The following is a 10,890-nucleotide window of genomic DNA, read 5'->3' on the forward strand; positions in this document are numbered from 1 at the left end:
CAAGCACCCTCTGATACACAGTAGAATTCATGGTGGATTCTGTTATTGTGAGCTGTGCAGGTCCTTCTGCAGCAAAGCAGCCCCAAACCATGACACTTCCACCTCCATGCTTCAGTTTGCATGAGGTTCTTTTCCTGGAATGCTGTATTTGGTTTACGCCAAACATGTCCTCTGTTCTGGTGCCCAAATAATTCAATTTTGGACTCATCTGTCCAAAGAACATTATTCCGGAAGTCCTGATTTTTGTCTACATTCTCTCTGGCAAACTTCAGTCTGGCCTTGATATTTCTCTTAGAGAGCAAAAGTTTCCTCCTTGCACACCTCCCATACAAGTTACACTTGTGCAGTCTCTTTCTGATTGTAGAGGCACGCACATTCACATCAACAGTAGCCAGAGCCTGCTGTAGGTCTCGTGAAGACATTTTAGGGTTTTTAGAGACCTCTTTTAGCATCTTGTGGTCTGCTCTCGGGGTGAGCTTGCTTGAACGACCAGACCTGGGCATGTTGGCAGTTGTTTTGAAAGCCCTCCACTTGTTGACTATTTTCCAGACATTAGATTAGCTAATTTCAAACTCTTTTGATATCTTTTTACATCAGAGACTGATAGATGACGACAAGAAGCTTCTCACTGCTGTTATTTCAGCCAAAGGGGTTATCATTAGCTATTAGGTGATAGGGTTTCCTAACCTATTCCTCAGTTCGAATATGCATTTTTGTAGTATGACATTTACAGAAGGTCTTTTCTTCCATTTTAATTGTTTAGTTATCTTCCTATAATCTCTCAGTATTGTTATAATTGAGATTAAATATCTATATAGCCAAAAATGTTACAAATATACACAGGCTTTCATAGGGTGTCCTAACTTTTTTCCATTACTGTATGTAAAAGTACTTTAAATAACATTTTTGTTATAAATACTAAATTGTAAAAAAAATGTATAAAATTATCTGTGTATTTATTTATGCTACTTTTAATGTTTAGTGTTGTAAAATAACAAATTAAGAAAAGTTTAAATTATATTCCTCATTGTATTAAGTGTATTGCAAAGAAAATTATATTGGATTTTATTACTAAAAAAATTAAATATAATTTTCTTTGCAATACACTTAATACAATAAAACCAACAAAATTCAAGACAGACTGGTGTCATACCAGTCAATTCAAATTTCTTAAATTTATGATGATATTAATAAATCTTATCTCTTAAACTGTGTGTGAGCCAAGCTGTTTATTGTTTCCTTGCAGATATCCTTTTCATTCTATAAGGAACATGTTTTCCTTGAATACTGAAGAATTTACCTTTAAAAAGTTCACACATCTGGCCAGTGTCGCCAAATAACTTAATCTCACAGTTAGTTTTGCAGATTATCCCTGACAAAAATTATTTCTTAGCTTTTTCTTCTTTAAATTATTTTATGACCTCACGACACTTCTGCTAATCTACTTCATTAAATTTTCTGCTTTGTCAGTTACATCCTCCATCTGTACCCTTAGGTGGTATAATATTTTTTATCCCTATTCACAACATTGGTTATTGTCCCCCTCTTTGGAGTAATCACCTATAGCTTATAGCCTACTTGTCTTCTACATCTTTCTCTGACCCTTTGGTTTTCCTTCCATCCAACATTTCCTCATCTGCATAAACCAAAGGCTGAAATTTATTATTTAACAGAATGGACTTATTATAAATAATTTTATTACTCTTTCTGCTTTCTTGAGAGTTATTGTCAGCTAATGTATCCCTTGTATGTAAAAACTTTAGTTTCTTCAGAAATTGTGCTTCTATTTCCCACAGTGTGTTCTTTTCTTTAACTATTACCTCTACTTTATTAGGATTGACTTTAATTTCTCCTCCATCCTACATACTGCTTATAAAAATTGCATATCTCTATTACTAGCTTCCTTAAAAGTATAAGGGTGACTTACATTACTAAATAAAATCGACCATACATTGCACTCGTTACATCTGACAAACTGTGAACACTTTACTCCTACTTGTCTTAACCACTGGATTTATACTTGTGGCTTGAAAATAAGTAGTCAGTACCAAATGTCAGTATTCTATTTTTTAACACTGTTACTGTTAAGACAAATGTTTAAGAAACAATTGACCGGCATTGCCAGGTGGTTAAGGCTCTTGACTTGTAATTTATCAATAAATGTTTGAAATGTATTCAGGATGTTTTGGAGATTATGTAAATAATGTTTGAGATTTTGAGGATGAAAAATTGTTCTCTTAATCCTAACATGAAATCCCTTTACATTCAGACTAGTTACGAAACAGGCACTATTTTCGCAAACACATTTCTAGTAAAAATATTTCATTAAACAATCTGTAATCTTTACTAAAAGTATACCAAATTTTGTAAAAATACATATGCTATATAAAAGGTTATAGCAAAAACACTTAATGCGTGGAAAAGTGTAGACGAACTCGTGTATGTTACACCAAGCCCACAGTGAAAGGGTTAACTAAGTTTGTGACACCCAAATTGACCTTTATTGTGTTCATTCAATAACTTATATGTTTTGTTCATCTCTACTAAATATCAAAAACTTTCAGTAATCATCAGGAACCATTTTGTGACAAAAATACAGAATTTTTTAATGAAGTATTTTCAATAAGTATTTCTCCATGAACATATGGAATCAAAATGTTGGCTGCTCAGAGTGCAAAATGATTTTTATGTTAAAATTAGAAAGTACTTCCACTTATCTGAAAATATGAAATTTCATTTCCATAACCTCTTAAAATCTCCTAAAAAATTTGAAATGTTTTCATCAGTAAAACATTATATTTTATCTGTCATTTTCTCTACTGTAACTTTATATGAGGTTGTCCCATTTCACTGACCTTGTGACCGCCAAATAAAAAAAATCAATATATACTTAAATTACGTTTTTCTTTCTAGAATAACTTCAGATTGTAACATGAAACATTTCTTTATTCTAAATAGCTTGAAATGTACAACAGTATATATCTGTTTATACTTATAGTTTTATTGTCCTTTTGAATCATATTTAACTAATATTCTCACCATAAAATTTGTAATTTACTTGGTAAATGTGAAGATCAAATTACCCTACTGAATCACATAAAACTACTTATGAGTTGCTTGCAAGCATACCTCATAAAATTTATTATTTCTTATTTTATGTAAGCTAACTTAAAATGGTTACAATGGAATAAAGTTTAAATTTCCAGTGATTGATTGACTGATTGATTTAGTGCTTTATGGCACAAAGCAGCGAGGCCATCTGCGCCAGACATTCGGTAAAAATGTAAAAAAAAATAAAAATAAATAAATAAATGTAGTAATAGACATAAATGGAAATGAAGGTAAAACAAAAAAGTATAAAACCAATGTTGACACCTAGTCTACAATGTTAAGATAGAAGGCAGAGTATAAGAAGTTGTAAGGTATTTACTCTAGCAACAAGGTAATGATCATAACCCGCCAGGAAGACTAACAGGTAAGTTCAAGAACCACCGTCAATCACCTGAAGTTGGCCTTTCCAGTCCTGGTTCCGGGTTATGTGTCATAGCAGCTATTATCAAAATGTAAAAGAATAAAAGTTTTAAAAGACACTTCGCAAAATCGTAATAATGAGTAGCGAAATGTCCAGTAAAAAGATAAAGTCAAGTAAATGGAGTAAAATTTGTAAAAGTAAATGAAGGTAAAAACAAAACAGCAATTAAAACAGAAAATGGTGTAAAACCCAATGGTGACATCCAGTCTTCAAAGTTGTAAAATATTTACTCTAGCAAAATGTTAATGATCATAACCCGCCAGGAAGACTAACAGGTAAGTTCAAGAACCACCGTCAATCACCTGAAGTTGGCCTTTCCAGTCCTGGTTCCTGATTATGTGTCATAGCAGCTATTATCAAAATGTAAAAGAATAAAAGTTTTAAAAGACACTCCGCAAAATCGTAACAATGAATAGCCAAATGTCCAGTAAAAAGATAAAAGTCAAGTAAATGGAGTAAAATTTGTAAAAGTAATTGAAGATAAAAGCAAAACAGCAATTAAAACAGAAAATGGCGTAAAAACCAATGTTGACATCCAGTCAATATTTCCAGTGAAAATAGACAATTTTAAATGCAGAAAACAATTTATCTCATTTGATAGATTAAAACCTTCACTTCCTATTGAATATAAAAATATTGTATTAAACACAGAGAAAATTAACGGCACTTCCGAAAAACAGGATTTGATGTGTCAGTGTGAATGTGGGGTAGGATTTCCTATTTTGTAGCACTGTAACTAAATAAAATTGAAAGCTATAAAAATTATTCTTTCCCTGAACACTGTTAATATCATAAGCAATTTATTTCATATTTAATATTTCTTGCCCTCTGACTCCATCCACTATAGAGCCCCATGAGGAGATGCACTACAATGTCAAGCAAGGACATTGCAGCAATGCCAGGGTTTCATGAGCACTATACCCAAACACCAGCATCAGACAAAATGTACACAACACCTTTTGAGAACTTCCAACACTGGTACTTGGTTGACTCTAGCCTAAGGGGGCAAGCCAATTGACCCAAGGGGGGGCCACCCCAAGCCATCCCGTCTACAGGAATTCAAGGCTAAAGTGGTGTGTTAGGGTTGGGCCCCTCAACCACCAGGATCCTCTCCTCCCCTTCATGGGTTGCCACACACGGCAAACACGTGAGTAGATGTTTAGATCTCAGAGAAGGTAAAAGGAAAGAACAGAACCTTCCCTCAGAGGTCCCCTCACCAAGTACAGGAATCCACACCGAGGGGAATAAAACATTGACTAAAAGTTAAAAAAACAACAACAATGTTGGCCAATCATAAATATGAATAAAGGATACCTGTTGTTTTCATTCCAAATTATATAGAAAAAAATTTACTTTTATGTAAAAAAGACCAACAATTTACTCAACAATATTTTTGAAAACAATATTCTTGGTTATAATTAATTTATGTATATTTTGTCTCTACATAAATTAAAACTTCTTTTATATATTTGTGTTACTTGAATATGTTACATTTAACAATAATGTTCAATACTTATGGATATGAGTTACATATGGACCAATTTGATATTTTACTATTACTATTGTTCACTCTTAAAACATAAAAAGGCTTGTATAATGTCTTCTCATACACTAAAAAATTGTCATAATTTGTGATCAAATACAACTGAATCCAGCATGCATGGAACTGGTCCAACTGACTGACCCGATAATGAAAAAGGAATACTTAATAAAATTCAAAATCTATCATACGTATGTACAAAAAAACATAGCAAGCTTTCAGAAGAACATAAAAGTCTGTTATGCACCAAAAAATAAATGAGTTACAAAGATATGTCTGCAAATTGATGATATCTGTTTTGACTTTACATATCAAAGTACAAGTCAATGCTCATGTGAAAAATAAGGTTTCTTTTTTGTCATTGTATAATCTCCATACTGTATTTGAACAACCATTGAAATGCACACCCAAAATTTTTGTAAATACTATCATTTATATTGCATCTGTTACTTACTTTCACCTACCAGGAAATGTTTTTAAATCAGTAATAAAGTATAAAATAAACACGTATTTAATAACTGACATCAAGTACACAATACTATATTGAATGGTACTCTCTAAAATGTCAAAAAACATGAGCTTTGACATTTACACATACAAATAGGCCTAATGTGAAAACATTTACAGGAATGAAGACAATATCTAAAAATACTATAATAAACTTCTAAGACTGTGACTTATGTCGATGTCTTTTAAACTTTCCACTAAATTATGATGTTCATCATTGCATAAGTTACATTTAAATCATATTATCATGGAAGCATAAATTATTCCTCATGTAACTAGTTGATAATCTTAATCCAGTAATGTCTAAACTTTGCTTTTATTCATCTCTAAAGCTGTTCTCTATTAGTAGCTCTTACCCTTTTATGGTCTTGCACCATATGATGAGACTTGAAATGTGTAATAATTTCTTCAAATACAAAAATAAACCATAAAAGAAACAACAGTTGGTTAATTGTATTCTTAATGGATGACAGTTTCTTAACAAATAAGAACCTATACTTTGAGATGAACAGAAAATTCTTAACATATTGATAAGTGTGGAATTTTATTGATAAAGGTGCTTTATTCTGTGGAGCTGTTATACTCACCACATATATTCTCATTGAAGAATATACAACTTAACACTGTAACAACAGTAAAGAGAAATAAACAGGATTACAAATTTTGACTGTTTAATATATTCTAATTACATATACCAAAAGTGGAGATTCATAAAAGTTATTTGCAGTGAAAAAAAACAACAACAGGAAGTTACTGTGTTAAACAAATTAAGTGTGTATTTTATCTACCAATTTTTGAGTCACCACAGCAAGTGCTTTGAGGTGAAGGTGATAAAATAAGTTCATTGCTCACTCAATACAAGACCACCTTGCTTACTTATACTTCAGGAGTTTTTCTTACATAGTAAGAGTCACAGTCCAGTCATGATAGAAATGTTTTTTTTTAACAAGGTATAACAAATCAGAAGTACATAAAATGGAAATCCTCAGTAAAATTGCTCACTATTCAAAATTGTGACAGCAATGTAATACTGTGGTTTGACATAACAATACTGCACAGATATAATCCTCAAAAATCTTATCTAGTCAATATAATTCTTTATCATATTTCATATAAGTGTGACGTTACTGATATAGCTTGTTGTTCAGAAGAACAACATTCAACATGAAGATACCACAGACAAGAAGCTGCATAAATCTGGATATCTTGTATGGAAACAGAAAAATTTCATGATGTGATGGTGGTGAAGTCTGAAGGTACATTCATCTGAATAACAAGTAAAAGCAAGCTGTTGGAAATGCTGAACAATATCTTCCAAAGACACAACAAGTTGAGAAAATAAGTTACAAAAGCAAGAGGCCATAAGTCCTGGCTCTAAGGTAGAAAATGTAGAACAGAACCAACCATGTTATGCACAATAACAGTAGTACTGCATATAATAAAATAACTCAAACAGGAAACTAATCTTGCATTATATTATTTACAAGCCCAATACCAGATCGACTGCACTAACTTCATTTACCCCCTATCCTTCCAAGAACAAACATTAAAAATGTTAAAATTACTTCAGTAAAGACAAAGTTAACACTTTCTTCAAGATTTAACATGAAATATTAAGGCACATGCTAACACAAAAAAGAAACTAATTTTCTAGTATATGATTTGATTTGTAACACCAGTATAAGATCATCTAACAGCTATGAACAGGAAACAATCAAATTAAAACAAAGTTTCAAAAATAATTTCACACTATAAAAATATTTTGTGACAATATTTAGCCTAGATTTTATTTATATACACACACATATATTTTTCTTCTTTTAACTGTGAAAGAGGTCTTAAGACTGACTTCACACTAGTTTTAGCACTCAATTTTTATTTATTTTATGGGGTTATGAGTAAATGTTAGATATTTTAATGAGCTTCTTTCATAATAATTTTGAAATATTAATATCTCATTCAAAACATCAACAACTATTAAAATCACTATAATAGCAGTTAATATCACATAATTTATTTCATAACAACCATGTATATACATATAACAAAAGAAAAGAATCTTAACCTTCGTAAGTAACAAACTTCTGAGTCTTAAAATAAATATGAGTCAAGTTATCATTCAATTTACTACTTGTCATTAAATTATACCAGTTTCATGGAATTTTACCTTTCACTCCAAATGCTGGTCAAAAAACAAATACTAAAGTAACAAAGCTAAACATTTTTATCCTTAACCCTCATACACACGGTGGGGGTCAAAAATGGGCCCACTTGTGTTTAAGTTGTTATAGAAATATCAAAGGTGTGACTTTCGGGCCTAAAAATGTACCTAATTTAATCTATACTAATAACATACTATACTAATACGTTTAACATGTATTTTATGCAAATGGGGTATTACACCCCTTGCCTAATGTCGAAATTCACGTTTTCCACATTGGGGCCGCATTTTTGACCCCCGTTTAAAAAACTCAATTACATTTCTGGTAAACAATCAAATAATATATTGATATGAAATTTTGTGTTCTATGCGCACGTGATTCAAGGAAAAAAACTTCTTCAAAGTGTATCAAGTGTAGTAAAATGGCTTGCAATGACCATAAAGTTACCCAGAGTGTATGCATAAATTGTATAGAATAAATATTTTGTCCAAATTTATACTTTGCTTACATGAAAATAAATTTTTTTTAATATTTTTGGTGGGGGTCAAAAATGACCCCCAGTGTGGGCAACGTAATTTTTTTGAGTGTGTGTACTAGGGTTAAGTAAATGAGGCCTTCTGACTTTCACGAACGAAATTAATGAAACATCATAATAATATAAGTATGACGAGCATATTTGTATATATCATTTTGCATATTTAAATTTGTAGAAATTTTAGTTAAATGTTTTATTTGGGGGTCATCTGCATCAATGATCATCAGATTTATTGAGTAACAACAGGCAATCTCTGACATTTTGATAAAAGACTACAAAAAACTTGAATTTAATGTCGGATGGAAGATCTGTTGTAGTTGTATATTTATCACATCACGATACGTAAGCCACATTAACACAAATACACTGCAACATACAAAATCTGTACATCGCTAATTAAATAAAGAAATACTTTTCACACAACATACCACAACCATTTTAACAAAAGCACAACAATTTCTTTCACAGGTTTTCTCTACACTTTCTGCAAGTTGACTGCCTCATAATGTCAGCATATGTACAAAGCCATGTTCATTTTACCCCACTCCTTCATCACTTACATATTTTTTAATTAGCTTACACAAAATTTTGTGAAGATTTACTCAACCATTTTCTAGATTGCCAGAAAACCTAAAATATTTCCCCTAAACTAAACTAATGAGCATGAAATGTCTTCAAATTTAAGGTACAGGAATTTCATTTTAACGTAAGCATTTTCCAATTTGCTTAAATACACTCAAATTGTATCGGTGATAAATAAGTGACTATTCGCACATTATTTTCTCGTTCAGTGCTGCCCTCTTTATACAAATGTTTTTCCCATGGCCTGCAATTCTTTTCATTGCCTCCAACATTTCCAATATAAAAATTCTACATACGGGGGGAATTCGAACTCTTGATTTTTTGTTAATATCTCCAATTTTTGCTTTTAATGTCTTGCGGGAAAACAATTATTAAAAAAGGAATAACATATATGTATTAATACCTGAATATTTTCTACGACTCTGATTGGACAGCTACTTTGGAGAATTCAACCAATAATGATTCTACTATAAGAGTATCTTAGCGACGATAATGTTAGGAAAAGAATTTGAAAAATTTAGTTAAGTACTGGGAAGCCTGACAAATATTGATATTTCATCTTATAAACAGAAAGTAAGATATTATGACAGAATTATCATTAAGAAGTATTTTTTTTGCTTAATTATATTTGTTGTCAAAACCAAAACTCAAATGTATGAAAAATCTATTTTATTTCTTTAAAATGTAAAAAATATATACTATTATAACCAGAAACGAAATAATAAGCAGTTAGTTCCTTGTACTGTTGTACACCACTTGTTTTCAACCGAAAAACCTTGAGTCACTGCTTCTGTTAATTACGATTGGAGAGGCTAATTTTTCATAATTTTTTAGACATAGTTACTAGTCTTTTGTGTTGATTTGGGTCAAAATATTCAAATTAATCAAAGATGTTGACCGTGAGTATAAAGCAGATATAATACTGATAAATGTGATTTAGTGGTGGTGTGATATAGACATTCCAACTCAATACGTTTAACTAATTGATCATTTAGATTTGTAAAAATTACTTGTAATTTAAAAGTAAAACTATTCTTAAACAGAAAAACGAAAGATTGGAGAATTTTACCTTTTGTAGTTAAAACTTACTGTACAAACACAAATAAAACACCTTTTTTTAATATTTTCATGAAGATGGTTATGTTGGTACTTTTTACAGTTTTATTTAATTTTTTATTCAGTTTATTTGGTACCTCAAAACACCATCAACTGCTCTTGTGGATACAAGTTAAGGATAATCATGGCTGTAAGTTCTGAATATGGACGTACTTTGGTTTATATTCTTTTCATCTTTTCACGTAAAAATTTGAGGGGTATAATCTGTTTTGTAGAAATATGTCTATAGTAATGAAATGAGAAAACTCTAGATAAACAAGAAATGCATTTGGAATCTTCCCAACGTTAAAACTTTTACTGAAACGAAGTGTTTTTGCTAGTTTATTTTTAAGTATATTTTACACAAGACGGTAATTAAAAGCCGAATAAGAATTTGAATTTCCTTACACAGAGGCACAAAGCAACTTGGAATAAATGGAAAGAATATGTTTTATTATAATGTGCGAAGTAAGCAATATAAGCAATGAGATTGTTGTGAATTTCAGTATAGAAGGAAATATTATATAAAGAAAAACACCTGTACTAATTACATCGTGTCATAAAAGTTAGGCAAAATTTCTACAAGACTTACAAATTAATATACGTGGTAGAAGTGCTAGGTGTTATTTAGTGGCTAGCGTTGGGGTCACTAATTGATGGTCCAATGTTCGAGTCACAATGTGTCGTTGAACACGTTCCAAGCTGTTAACTACCAGGTATTTTAACTAACTTAATCGGTGTTGTTTCTCGGTTCAGAATGTTACGTAAGAGTAACAACTACTGCTTGATAGTTGTCCTTAACTTTTTAACAGCTGTAAATAAAGAACGGTTGTGTCTGAAACTTAGGAAGGATTTGAATTGGGTGTTCATACTTTCTATCGCATGATGTGCCGTATCTTTAGCTTTTGTTTTGGAAACATTACTTCGGATGTTTTAA

At 31.2% G+C, this 10,890-nt stretch overlaps 1 long non-coding RNA gene across 1 annotated transcript; it reads right to left on the bottom strand.

Moving 5' to 3' along the window:
- Positions 1–6,233: 6,233 nt before the first annotated feature.
- LOC143253734 (uncharacterized) lies at positions 6,234–9,053 on the bottom strand. Its single transcript, XR_013029830.1, has 2 exons — positions 8,705–9,053; positions 6,234–6,953 (listed from the first exon to the last, which is right to left on the bottom strand). It is a non-coding gene; the product is annotated as an uncharacterized LOC143253734 (long non-coding RNA).
- Positions 9,054–10,890: the final 1,837 nt, after the last annotated feature.

The sequence above is a fragment of the Tachypleus tridentatus genome, chromosome 6, assembly GCF_004210375.1.
Source record: "Tachypleus tridentatus isolate NWPU-2018 chromosome 6, ASM421037v1, whole genome shotgun sequence".
Classification (NCBI taxonomy): Eukaryota; Metazoa; Arthropoda; class Merostomata; order Xiphosura; family Limulidae; genus Tachypleus; species Tachypleus tridentatus.